This window comes from Somniosus microcephalus, chromosome 19 (assembly GCF_052327205.1).
Source record: "Somniosus microcephalus isolate GS21.2 chromosome 19, FLI_Smic_1.0, whole genome shotgun sequence".
Taxonomy (NCBI): domain Eukaryota; kingdom Metazoa; phylum Chordata; class Chondrichthyes; order Squaliformes; family Somniosidae; genus Somniosus; species Somniosus microcephalus.
The window spans coordinates 55,732,655-55,745,747 of NC_141005.1; positions in this window are offsets into that span (position 1 = coordinate 55,732,655).

Sequence of the window (13,093 nt, forward strand, 5' to 3'; positions counted from 1 at the left end):
GCTCATTGAGCACTCTCTCCCTTAACTTGGGTGGAATTACCACTCGGGATCCACACATCAAGGTCCCCTGGCATACTGACAGCTGTTCTCTTCTGGATGAGAATGCTGGCAACAGTGAGTCGCCATGTGCTGGCCATCCCTTCACCGTCAAATCATATACCCGAGACAGTGTCGGGTCATTTCGGGTCTCCTTCTCTATACCAGCGTTAGTTACTGGCAAGCATTCAATTATAGTCGAATGAAATATTTCGACAGGATCCACTGCTGGTGCTTCCTCCGCAGTAGGCAGTGGCAGGCGTGATAGCCCATCAGCGTTTCCATGCTGTTTCGTGCCCTTATACTCGATTTCATATTGGTGCGCCCCTAGAAAAAGGGACCATCTTTGTAGCCATTGCGCAGTCATCACCGGAACGCCCTTCTTTGGATTAAAGATGGAGACAAGTGGTTGGTGGTCAGTCAGCAAGTGAACTTCTGCCCGTGCAGATAGTGATTGAACTTTTTCACTCCCCACACTAGGCTGAGGGCCTCCCTGTCAATCTGGGCGTAGTTACGCTCGGCTGAGGTTAGTGACCAAGACGCAAAGGCTACTGGCCTCTCCGAGCCGTCCGGGAATTTGTGCGACAGCACCGCTCCAATGCCATAGGGTGATGCATCACACGCCAACCGAATTGGTAGTGCTGGGTTGAAATGAGCCAACACCTCTTTTGATGTGATCAATGCTTTGCTCTTCTGGAAAGCTCATTTACATTCGTCATTCCACTTCCATGGTACCCCCGTTTGCAGTAGAGTGTTCAGTAGGTGTAGTACGGTAGACAAATTCGGCAAGAACTTATGGTAGTAGTTCACCAGCCCGAGGAACAACCTCTGTTGTGACACATTTTCCGGTGCTGGAGCCCTGACTACCGCCTCAATCTTTTCAGGAGACTTATGCAACCCCTCTTTATCAATAACGTGGCCACAATACGAGATCTGCTTCTGGAAAAACTCGCATTTGTGGCGATTAGCTCGGAGCCCATATTCCTTCAATCTAGTGAGTACCTGCTCCAGGTTGGCGAGGTGATCACTGTCATTTTCGCCCGTGACCAGGATGTCGTCCAAATAACACTGGGTCCCTGGAATCCCTTGCAGGACTTGTTCCATTGCCCTTTGCCAAATAGCCGGAGCTGATGCTACCCCGAACACCAGCCGGTTGTATTGATAGAGACCTTTATGAGTGTTGATCGTGAGGTACTGTTTCGAGGCTTCTTCTAGCTCCATTTGCAGGTACGCCTGGGCCAGATCAATCTTAGTGAAGCGTTTCCCTCCAGATAGCGAGGCGAAAATATCTTCAATCCTCGGAAACGGATATTGTACAGTGTGAAGGACTGGGTTCACTGTCATCATAAAGTCCCCACAGATGCGAACCTTCTTTGGTTCCCCAGGCGTATTACTCAACGACCTCTTCATTACAGGAACGATGGGTGTAGCCCACTCGCTCCAGTCCAATTTGGACAGTACTCCTGAATGTTCCAAACCTTCCAGCTCTGCTTCGACGGCTGGGCGGATCGCAAAAGGTACCGGTCTGGCCTTAAAAAACTTTGGGCTTGCATTTTCATCTATTTTGATTGTCGCTGTTATGCCTTTTAGTGTTCCGAGTCCCTGCTGGAACACTTCTTGTGCGTCAGTTAGCATTTTTGACAGTCGTCCAGGTGTGACGTCGTCATCCTTTTTGGCATCTACAGTCAGTGCTTGTATGGAATGCCAATCTAACTGTATCTTCCAGATCCATTCACATCCTAGTAGTGGTGGTCCTTCATCTGGCAATACATATAGGTCCAGTTTTGGTGTTTCCTTGCCGTTATATATAACGTTCACCCTTATTTTTCCTTTGGGGTAGACTTTTTGCCCCGTGTACGTCTTCAAGACAATCTTTGTATCTCTCAAGGGTATATGTGAGAATAGCCGCTTGTAGTCCCTTCGGTTTATGACTGTTAGGGCTGATCCTGTGTCCAATTCCATTTTCACTTGGACTCCTGCTATCTTGAGTGTGACCCAGATAGTTTGGTGATCCTCCATTTTGATCACATTATGTAGTTTCAGACAACCCAGCTCCTTGCTTCCGGAGTCTGTATCACTCTTCTGTTCGTCTGAACTACTCTCCGCCACCTTATGTACCTTCATGTACTTCTCCTGTGGAGGTTTCTTGCTGCTGGTTTTCTTTCCCGACCTGCAGACTCTTGCTATGTGTCCTACTTTTCCACACTGTCTGCACACTTTGTCCTTGAACCAGCAATCATTATGGTCGTGTGTTGTTCTGCCGCAGCGATAGCACTTCACTGTTCCGTATGACATTTCATTTGTGCCATATTCTTACGGTCTCCGTTTTATCTCTGCAGCACCCTGTGCTGCTGCTTCGTGTGATACTGCAATGCTGAAAGCCTTGTCCAGCGTAAGATCCTTTTCTGATAGAAGCCGTTTCTGGGCTCCTTCACTTTGAAACCCACACACAAACTTGTCCCTTAAAGTATCTGCTAGTCCCGTTCCAAACTGGCAGTGTTTCGATAGCTTGCGCAGTTCCGTTAAATACTCAGCATTACTTTCATCTTTATGCTGGTTCCTTTTGTGAAACTTAAATCTTTCTGCTATCAGCAGCGGTGTGGGGTTTAAGTGGTCCTGTAGGATTGACACTATGTTTTCAAAATCCTTTTCTACTGGCCTCTCTGGGGTTACTAGGCTTCGTAGTAAGCCATACGTTTTTGCACCCATTGAATTCAACAATACCAGTGCTTTCTTGTCATCTGGCACTTCATTCGCCTTGCAGTATACTTCTATGCATTCGACATATGTCGTCCAATCTTCGACTTCATTATCGAACGCTGTGATACTGCCACTCTTCGGCATTTTTGGGTGTGGTTAGACTGGCTTAAAATGGCGTCTCCCGCGCTGCTGTCAACGCCGCTCTTGGCGGTCCTCGTGGCAAATGGCGACACCCTGTGGGTTTCGCGCACTGCCCCTGCACTGCTGCCAACGCCGCTCTCTGCAGTCCTCATGGCAATGGCAGCGCCTCGCGTTTTCCTGCGCACTCTCTCCCCAGTTGACACTGCTCGGCCCTTGAACACCGGCTGCGCCCTGTGCACTCTGCCCTCTCTCTCTCCCCCGTCGACGCTGCTCGGCCTTTTTCTGTGCCGCTCGGTCGGCTCTAGCCGCCGCTGTCCGGGAAGGGTCTGCGCAGTACCTGTTGCCAGCCCGTTTCGCTGGACCACCGTGACTGGAAAGCCAAGCCTGGCTCTCGACAGCCTCCCCTGCGATGCTCAAATCTCCGCTGGATGCCTGGGCGGTTGCCCGTGGTCGACGCCCGTGCTTCTGAACTCGACCTCCTTCCACTGTTCTCCAGGAGCGAATCCCTGGGAGGTGATGCAGAGTTGCAGGTAGGTTCGAATCTGCGTCGTCGCCAATGTTATATCCATGTATCTTAATGTTGTGTCCTTCAATAATCAGACAACAGACTGCAGGGAACAATCAACAGGTGTTTACTGGATGAGGTTCAAACTGCAACTGACTGTACAGATCACTACTCAGGGTTTATATACAGGTGTGGCCACTGCCAGTACTACAGGATACAGGAGCTGTAAAAAGTAGTTCTCCCCCTTAAAGGTACATACATTACATCAACTACCATTCCCAAGTCCCTAATATATATTTGCGCAGAGCCACCTTGTTTAAAGTACAATCAGAACTCTGAGTATTTAGACCCTCTGAGTATTTAGGCTGGGATTAGTACACGAGCGGGAATGGGTGAAATCTTTGTTTCACATTGTTTGCAGGAGTTTGAGAACCTGCTGTAGGAGATCCAAGCTGCCAATCCTATGGACCAGCCTGATTAAAAATTGCTGTTTGGATAAATCCCCTGCTCAGTAATCACGATCACATTTCACTGACCCCCTGGAAAGTCTCTACGAACCCCCAGGGGTCCGCAGACCCCAGTTTGAGAACCACTGCCCTAGACTAATGATCCAGAGACCAAGAGTTCAAATCCCACCATGGTAGTTTGAGAATTTGAATTCAGTGTAAAAATAAACAAGAAACAAAAAGCTGGTGTCAGTAGAAGTGACCATGAAGATGTCGGAGTGTTATAAAAACCCAACTGGTTCACTAATGTCCTTTTGGGAAGGAAAACTGCCGTTATTACCCGATCTGGCATAAATGTGACTCCAGTCCACACCAATGTGGTTGACTCTTAACTGCCCTCTGGCGTGGCCGAGCACGCCACTTAGTTGTTAAGGATAGGCAACAAACATCGGCCTTGCCAGCGATGCCCACATCCTGAGAATGTGAGCGCAGCCGGCACTCCGTGGGGGGGCGGGTAAGGAGACCGGGGACGGCAGCGCAGGCAGGTGCTGGCAGGCGACCAGCAACAAAAATGGCCGCCCGGCACCTCGCCTTTAAATAGCGCCGCCCCGGCCGCAGGTAGGCCCCCCTGACCCCGTCGGACATAGTGTCCGGCGGTAAGTCAGGGGGCGCTACCAAAGATCGTGGCCAGGGTGCAAGTGGGGCGCTGCACACGGTGATTACGTCATCGCCGGCGGCACAGCGCCGCCACTAACCTCCCGCTGAATTTCGCAGGAGGCGTTGGCGGTGCCACGCCCGGGCACGAGTTGCTTTGCGTCCCGTTAGCGCCCTCTTAGTGTGCTAACAGGAGGCGCAAAGCAACCGAATTTTTCCCCCCAAGAATTTTAAATGAGAGGTGAGAGTGGTGGAATAAGGTGAGATGCTCAAAGGAGGAGAAACTGCCAGAGGAATAGGGGGACAGACCAAGGTGTGATTTGGTGTTGAGAACCACACCGCCACCACGACGGTCTGAGCGGGGCAAGTGGTGGAAGGTATAGCCAGGCGGGGAGGCTTCATTTAAGGGTAAGGTGTCATCACCCCTCGACAAAGTTTCCGTCAGGGCCATGATATCGATGCAGTCATCCACGATAAGCTCAAATACCCATTCATGATTTTGTTACACAGAGCACACAGAGGAAACCAATCCCGATTAAGTAGTTCATTGAGCAAGAAACACAAGTAACAAATGAAGCTGTACAAGAGGCGACTTCTTGCAAAGGTTATGTCCTGTGAAAATCCAGGATGGCTGATCATTTTTAACACTAACCCTGGCACTTTAGAATGGGACCTCCCATTGCTTGCCAGAAAAGGGCCTGTCCCCTCCCGGTAGTTTCATGGTTATGGCACTTGGCCAGTAGCCTAGAGGTCATGAGTTCAAATCACACCATGGAAAGTCATGATAATTGAATTTAATAAATCTGGTAATTTGTGGGCTGGAAGAATAACCAGATTGTTATAAAAGCTCACTAATGTCCTACACATGATGCTATCCTCTCAGATATTCAACTTAACACCCGGGTATAAAACTGGCATTGCGGATTTGCCCGTTATAGAAACCGCCAGATTTTCATTCTCACTGAAATCAATAGAAATTAAAATTGGCCAGTTTTTATAACAGGTGGCCAAACTGCAATGCTATCATTATGCCTGGGCATCAAGTTAAGAATCTCCCCCTTAATGCCCTCTGAAATAGCCCACCACAACCTTCTCAGGGTAACTAGGGATGGGCAACAGATGCAGCTTTGCCAGTGTCGCCCACATCCTGAGAGCAATTTCGATGAAAAAGAAAGGCTCTTACTGACTCACCCTGCTGTAAGCCCCTGGGCTTGTCGAGTTCTGTTCACTGCTGATTTTGCCCTGTGCTTATAATTTTCATAATGGGAGATTTCTTACAGCAATAAAAAGAGCCCATTTTTTACTAGGATGAGAAAACTTCTGCACCACTTCTAACTTGAAAGATTGGTCACAGAGTCATCACTTGGCTTTTTTTAGCATATTGAGTCAGAAGGTTGTGGATTCGAGTCTCGCTTCAAAGACTTGAGCACATAGGGCTCAATTTTGCCAGGCCCAAGGAGGCAGGATTGGAGGCGTGTGAGTTGTTAAAATCGCCAAAAATGGCAGGCGGGCCCGATCCCGCCTCCATCCCACCTCCGAGCAATTTTCCCAAATGTGTGTTTTCTGACCCGCTTTCCATCCCGCCTCCAAGAGGCGGGATAGGCCCTTAAGGCCCTTAACAACCACTTAAATGCCTCTATAATCCCATTTTGAGAGGCCTTTCTGATTTTAACCCATTTCCCCCATCCTACACGCCTCCTCTGGAACACGGCAGGTAATCCTGGTGGCCTCACAAGTGGATTGCTTACGAACAGCTGCAGTTCCACCATTACAAAGGAGTTTTCACCGATAATCGTTTGCAGATGGCAGAACTTTGTTGTTTCAGGTCTAGGGAACTTTTAGCAGGCATACTCAGTGTTGTGGAAGTTTGGAGCCTGACACCCATCTCCAGTGTGACCTCCTGGGAAACTCCTCTCCCCACCTTGACTAAGCGCTTCCTCAACTGAGGCATATACCAGAAGCATGGCAACCATTTAATTCCTTTCCTCCTGGACATCAGATTCGGATGAAGACCAGCCGTGGCAGCAGCAGAACCATGAACAACAGCAGCACCAACAGCAGGAGCATCAACAGGAGCGCCAAGCTGCTAGTCACCCACCTGAAGATGCACAGGCCAGAAGGCGCCAGAGCGCGACCATATTGCTGCCCGGGATGCAAGGGACACACTCATGTTGGTTACATTTGCTTAGCCTGTACAATCAAACACTTTTGCCTCGCACCTTCTTACCAGAGCATCGATAATGGACAAGAACCTGCGGATTCCTAGCACTCTGACCACCATAATGACAATTGCAAGTCGTCCTAAGCCCTCAATGTGGAAGTCCCATTTGCTAAATGACACAGGCCACAACTTCAACAGTTTAGCATCAGAATTTTTTATCAGAACAAGCAACTGGTGGCATTTCAAAAATAAACACAAGATAACACCCAAGTGATTACCCTTGTGACTACTTGTGCATTATCTTCCTCTTACGCGTGCTCCTATGTGGTGCATCCCCTGTGGCTTCAGCAGATGTGGAGGCCCCTTGCTCACTTTCTTGCTGCTCCTGTCTCGACACCTTTGGCGGCCGTCCTCTGGGGTTGTGAACCTGTGAGGGCTCGGCAACAGTCTGCTGCTCCTGTGGCTGTGCAGGGGATGAGACGCCCATCTCAGTTGGGTGAGGACTCTGGTGGGGCTCTGACCGAGGGCTTTGCAGTAGCATGGTCGTGTGAGTGCTTGGAGAGGAGCCCTCACTTCCTTGTTGTCTGCCACCAAAATTCCTCTCATGGGTCAGCCCCACTTCAGAGCTAGCAAGTGGCTTGACAGCACCTTGCTGTACTTCAGGAGGACCATGAGGACCTGTTTCTGCATTGGAAGTCCTACTCCAGAGGACTTCCATGAAGGTCTGGTTTCTATGCTCAATAGCTGGCCATCGCTCCTCAAGAGATGTCAGTCTATTCTGAACAATGACCATGTTTTCTACACTCTGGTGACTTAGCTCCTCCATAGCCATAGCCATCCTCTCCTCTACTGTAGCCATCCTTTCCACGGAGGTTGCCATCCTTTCCGTGGTGATGTGTTCATGCACCAATGCCTCCACAAAGGCTCTGCTCATGTTCGCGATGGACTCCTCCATTCGCTCGACACTTGCAGCGACCCTGGAGACAAAACCTGCCAGAGACTCTTGCACCTGTTCCTGGAGTTCCAGCACCGCTCTCCTTCTGGATGGACCTGGAGGCATAGGGTCGACATGCAGCTGAGCCGAGCTGGCAGAGTCCTGCGCCCTCCGACGACGACTCTCCACTGCTGTCCCTGTCTCCACCATCTGCTGATGCTCACTTGTGAGCTGTGATACACCAGGTGCCAACACTACTCTATCTCGCGAAGGTCCCACTGAGGTGTGAGTGTCTGCGCTGGTGCTGGGTGCTGGGTGCTCTGAATTCTGCTGATGCTGCACCTTCAGAGGTTGCAGCTTCCTCTGAGGAGTCTGAAAGCTCAGACTCTTCCTCCTGGACAGTGGGGATGGGGGCTTTTGATGGTCCTGTGGGGGAGTAAAGGAAAGAGTTAGAGATGTGAGGTCAAGGTTACATGAATATTGAATAGTGCAGATGATCATAAGTCAATCTGTTAGAGCATCAGATTCATTATCAGTGACTCATGCAATGTCAATCAGAGAGATGCCAAACTATTCTGTCACCAGCTTGCTGCGATGTGCCCATCTGTCTGTCCCCCACTTGGAAATCCTCCTCGATCTCGGCGATTTCCAGGGCCGACTCCTCCCAGGCGGTGAGCTGGGCTACTAAGGGTGGCATGGCTCTTTCCCTCTTATTGTGGGCTCTCTTTTCCTGCAATGAGGGACACAAGTGGAGTTTGAGTGAGAATGAAGGAGTGAGTGCAGAGAATCCATAGCATAGATGCTTAGAAGCATACAAAGGACCCTCCCTGTGTGTTGAAAGTTGTTGTTGTCATGGCATCACAGTGATAGGGAGTGTGAGGGCTGCATGGTAGAATAGTTAAGTGAATGTAACCTTAGAGAGAGAGGGAATGGGTAAGGGTGCAGGCATGTAAGTGTCAAGTGGGATGTGGAGGAAGAGGTTGGCAAAGCAAAGTGCTGGTGAGAAGAGGCGATGGGGATCAGATTGAGGGTGATGGGAAAGTCATACTCACTTTTCCTGTGCGGAGAAGGTCATGTAACCTCTTCCTGCACTGCAGCCAGGTTCTGCGGCTCAGCGAAATGGAGCTGACCTCCTGGGCCACTTGCAGCCACACAGCTTTTGTCTGCTGGGGTGGCTTTTTTCTCCCTGAGGAAGGGAACAGCACCTTCTTATTGCATCTGGCTCCATGCACCAGAGCTTGAAGGGAGGTCTCATCAAATCGAGGAGTACACTTTTGCTTGATCGTGGACATTGTCGGGAAATCAACTCCCCCTTCATACAATTTGCAGAGCCTTTGCAGTCTCCAGAAGAAGCAAGGCTGCTTGCAGGTCTTAAATCCAGCAGCATTGATGACGTCATCGGAGGCGGCTTTCTGTATGAAAAGACTCATTGGGCCAGGGGTTCCCACACACAGGAAATCAATTGCCCAATTACGGGAAAATCCCACTTTTTCAACACTTTACTTAGGAGTCGGGGTCCTGACATGATTTCCACCTGACACGTCCCAGCCCGCCCACACTGACAAAATCCAGCCCATAATCTAAGCTGATGCTTCAGTGCAGCACTGAGGGAGTCCTGCATTGTTGGAGATGCCGTCTTTCAGATGACACGTTAATCTGAGGCCCCGTCTGCTTGATCAGGGGATGTAAGTGATGCCATGACACAATTCAAAGAAGACCAGGGAGTTCTCCTAGTATACTGGCTATCATTCCTGACTCAACCAATTCCACCAGAAACAGATTATCTGGTCATTTACTCATTTGCTGTTTGTGGGAACTTGCTGTGCGCAAATTGGCTGCCATATTTTCCTACATTACAACAGTGTCTGTGAAGGGATAATTACAGGTCCTAGCCCTTTTGGGCTATTCCAGATCAGGCGTATTCCCCAGACATTCACCCTCAACTTAAGTTAGAGATAGCCGAATTCCATAAGATGCTTAAATGGGTCTAAAGGTTCAGGCTATTTCTCCCTAAAGGAAAGGAACGACTGACAATGTTATTGTCCTCCAGATAGTATTTTTAATAAGTTGAACTAGACTGTAACCTTCCAGATATTATGAGGGTCCGGAATACTCCCCCAGAATTCTGCAACTCCTTACAAAAGAGTGTACAGTATTTGGGTTCGCGAGTTTATACAGAGTTACTCTTTGAGACAATTCTAAAAATATATAGTTTTATTTACGAGCTGACTTTCAGTTAACAGCTGTTGAAACAGTCGCAACATTAACAATTCAAAATACAATTAGCTTACATTTCTTATTTCCCAGAGATCCTTATTCTCAAATCTTTACTTCGTTACATTTCTTATTTCTTACTTATTTCTAAATCCAGAATATCCACCAAAATCAATTACTTTGACTTCCCAAGACTCATAGTTAAAGACTTACAGAGATGCCTCTGAAGAGTTGAGAAGCGCTTTGCCCGTTCAGCGAGTTCTGCCTTTCTGTTGAAAAGGTCTATGTTTTATACTCTTTTGGCAGTGGTTTCTTCTTTGAAGTTCTCTGCTGATGTTAGCCAATTGTCTTTATTGATACCTCTGTTTGAATGCTTTCTATCTTACTATCAATTCAACTATTGCATGCATAATTATTTCTCTACCTTTAGGTGTTCCAAAAGCTATCATAAAAACAATGACAGATATGGTTTCTGTTTGATGTCATTCTTACAAAATGCTTTCATTCAATTCTTAATATTGGCTTAACTGGTTTTTAGCAGACATTGTGACTCTCCTTACTGCTCTAAGTTCAATACAAACACAATGTAATTGCTTGGTGTCTCTATTGAAGTTATATCTTCAAAGTGTCCTTGTTGGCATCATATTTACTATGTCTATAAATTAAAGACACTTTGACCAGTGTGGTTCATGCATTTCTAGCTATCTCAATTGGTTGCATATTTAATCGTGTTTCCTGTCTTCCAAGTTTAACATAAAACTATTTGACCAGCAGGTGTTTCTTTACTTGATGTGGCCTTTTCAAAGGCACATGGTTCTTTTAATGTTTGTGTTTCTGTTCTACGTGTTAGTTCTTAACACTTTAAACTGGGTCTTCTCATTGTGTTACCTCCAAACTCTAGACCTTTCAGAAGCACCAATGGTTTGCTTCAATCTTTCATTGTTTTAGTATATTTAACTAATTCCCATTTCAAAGCTTGTTTACAACGTTGTTATCAACTGATCTTTATCTCAGAAGCCTGTTCTCTGTTTACAGCCTATATGTCTCTGAGGTTTTACAGCTTGTGCCTCTGAGGCTTTAGATTTTTAAACCCAGTATATCATGTATTAATGATATTAAAAATCTGTTCATGGTATCGTGTATTTCTCTGAATCATGGCTATTCCTTCACATCTGCACTTCAAAAGTAATCCATTGGTTGTAAAGTGCTTTAGGACATCCTGAGGATGTGATAAGGTGTTATATAAATGTCTTATGTCTTTTTATATAAGAAAAGTGTTACTTAAATGCATATATTTTAATGTTCTGTGGTATTCAAGCCAAGCTTCAGACTGCTCTCACCATTGGCACCAGCAATGACAGACCTGTTGTCACCAGTACTTCACCCTAGTGTTATATAGCTCAAAATGCTCACTCCAGATACAAATCTGAACTTGGAAGAACAAAATCTGTAGTTGTAGCACCGGGTCTTGTACTGAAAAGCTAATGTCAACATTGATTTTTTTTTAAATTCGTTTATGGGATGTGGGCATCGCTGGCAAGGCCAGCATTTATTGTTCATCACTAATTGCCCTTGAGAAGGTGGTGGTGAGCTGCCTTCTTGAACCGCTGCAGTCCGTGTGGTGAAGGTACTCCCACACTGCTGTTAGGGAGGGAGTTCCAGGATTTTGACCCAGCAACGATGAAGGAACAGCGATATATTTCCAAGTCAGGATGGTGTGTGACTTGGAGGGGGATCTTGGAGGTGATGGTGTTCCCATGCACCTGCTGCCCTTGTCCTTCCAGGTGGAAGATGTCGCTGGTTTGGGAGGTGCTGCCGAAGAAGCCTTGGTGAGTTTCACCATGATTATCACCGTCACACTGTGCTGGATACTAAGTTGTGGACATGCACTCAGGCAGAGCTTAAATCCATAACCTTATGACCCAACACAGAAGAGTCACCATCTGAGCCAACTCAAAGGCAAGGCGGAACACCACACCATGACCAGAGGGCAGAAGAGAATGTGTATTAACTCTGAGATCACTGGGATAACTGTAATAGTCTTCTCTTCTTCTTAGGCAGTCCCTCGGAGCCGAGGATGACTTGCTTCCACATTAAAAATGAGTTCTCAGGTGACTGATGAGTCCAATGCGGGACCTACAGTCTCTGTCACAGGTGGGGCAGACGGTGGTTGAAGGGGCGGGTGGGTAGGGTGCTTGGGTTGACGTGCACTCCTTCCGCTGTTTGCGCTTGGCTTCCGCTTGCTCCTGGCGAAGAGACTCAAGGTGTTTGGCACCTTCCTGGATGCTTTTCCTCCACTTTGGTGGTCTTGGGCCAGGGATTCCCCAGTGTCGGTGGGGTTGTTGCACTTTTTCAAGGAGGCTTTGAGGGTGTCCTTGAAGCGTTTCCTCTTCCCACCTGGGGCTCTCTTGCCGTGTTGGAGCTCTGAGTAGAGCGCTTGTTTTGGGAGTCCCATAACTGCAATAGTAATATATAAAAGTCAGTGAATAGACCAATACAATTAGTAATAAATTAAGCTCTGTAACATTACTTTGGTCCTGAGATACCAGGAGCTAGAGAGGATGAAGAGCTGAGGCATTGACTGCTGGAGGCCAGAATTTGGGATTCCCAGTGCACAATTTTCCAGTCTTAAGTGAAAGGGTGACGCTTCTACCCAATCCCCCCTACATCAATGGCGCATGTCTAGGGAGTTCCGAGGGAATTCCACCAATTAGGCCCTTATAAGGCCCATTGGAACTTTCGGCAGCTCAGACCTGGCATGAGTTTGGTTGAGGGCCTTACCAAGGCCCCAAGACTGCACCAGGAAAAGCTAATCGATCCTAGAGGGGATCAATTGACACCAAAAAAAAGGACCTGTTTGCTCCCTGTGGAGTGTAGGAAAAGGTAGGAAGGAATTCTCCTCAGCCTTTCCCAGATCTTACTTCTGCCATCAGAGTTACATGGCACAGCACGATGTTCCTCCTGGTGGCAGGGACGGCACCTCTGCAGCGTCCTTACATGTGCGGCCCGCTGGTGAAGCATAAAGGTTAAGAGTCTCTATTTAAAACAAGTGAAGCAATTTATACATCTTAGAATCAGACTCTTGTGGCACAAAAGGAGGCCATTCAGCCCAGTGTGCCTGTGCAGGTCCTTTGATAGAGCTGTCCAATTAGTCCCACATCCTACATGTAAAATGAAAAATGTACAGTTATTTACAATGGTCATTTTGACTCACTCCTTTTCACTATCAAAGAATACGCTCTTTATGCTGTTTCAAATGGTTGCAAATTTTCTTCTCATTCTATGCAACAAACTTTCAATTT